Source organism: Nomascus leucogenys, chromosome 2 (genome assembly GCF_006542625.1).
Source record: "Nomascus leucogenys isolate Asia chromosome 2, Asia_NLE_v1, whole genome shotgun sequence".
Lineage (NCBI taxonomy): Eukaryota > Metazoa > Chordata > Mammalia > Primates > Hylobatidae > Nomascus > Nomascus leucogenys.
In genome coordinates, this window is record NC_044382.1 from 60,728,899 (window position 1) to 60,729,867 (window position 969).

The window sequence follows — 969 nt, forward strand, 5'->3', positions numbered from 1 at the left end:
CAAAAATTAATTCAAGACGGATTAAAGACTTAAATGTTAGATCTAAAACCATTAAAATCCTACAAGAAAGCCTAGGCAATACCATTCAGGACATAGGCATGGGCAAGGACTTCATGTCTAAAACACCAAAAGCAATGGCAACAAAAGCCAAAATTGACAAATGGGATCTAATTAAACTAAAGAGCTTCTGCACAGCAAAAGAAACTACCATCAGAGTGAACAGGCAACCTACAGAATGGGAGAAAATTTTTGCAACCTACTCATCTGACAAAGGGCTAATATCCAGAATCTACAATGAACTCAAACAAATTTACAAGAAAAAAACAAACAACCCCATCAAAAAGTGGGTGAAGGACATGAACAGACACTTCTCAAAAGAAGACATTTATGCAGCCAAAAAACACATGAAAAAATGCTCATCCTCACTGGCCATCAGCGAAATGCAAATCGAAACCACAGTGAGATACCATCTCACACCAGTTAGAATGGCCATCATTCAAAAGTCAGGAAACAACAGGTGCTGGAGAGGATGTGGGGAAATAGGAACACTTTTACACTGTTGGTGGGACTGTAAACGAGTTCAACCATTGTGGAAATCAGTGTGGCCATTCCTCAGGGATCTAGAACTAGAAATACCATTTGGCCCAGCCATCCCATTACTGGATATATACCCAAAGGAATATAAATCATGCTGCTATAAAGACACATGAACACGTATGTTTATTGCGGCACTATTCACAATAGCAAAGACTTGGAACCAACCCAAATGTCCAACAACGATAGACTGGATTAAGAAAATGTGGCACATACACCATGGAATACTATGCAGCCAGAAAAAAGGATGAGTTCATGTCCTTTGTAGGGACATGGATGAAACTGGAAAACATCATTCTCAGTAAACTATTGCAAGGATAAAAAACCAAACACCGCATGTTCTCACTCATAGGTGGGAAGTGAACAATGAGAACT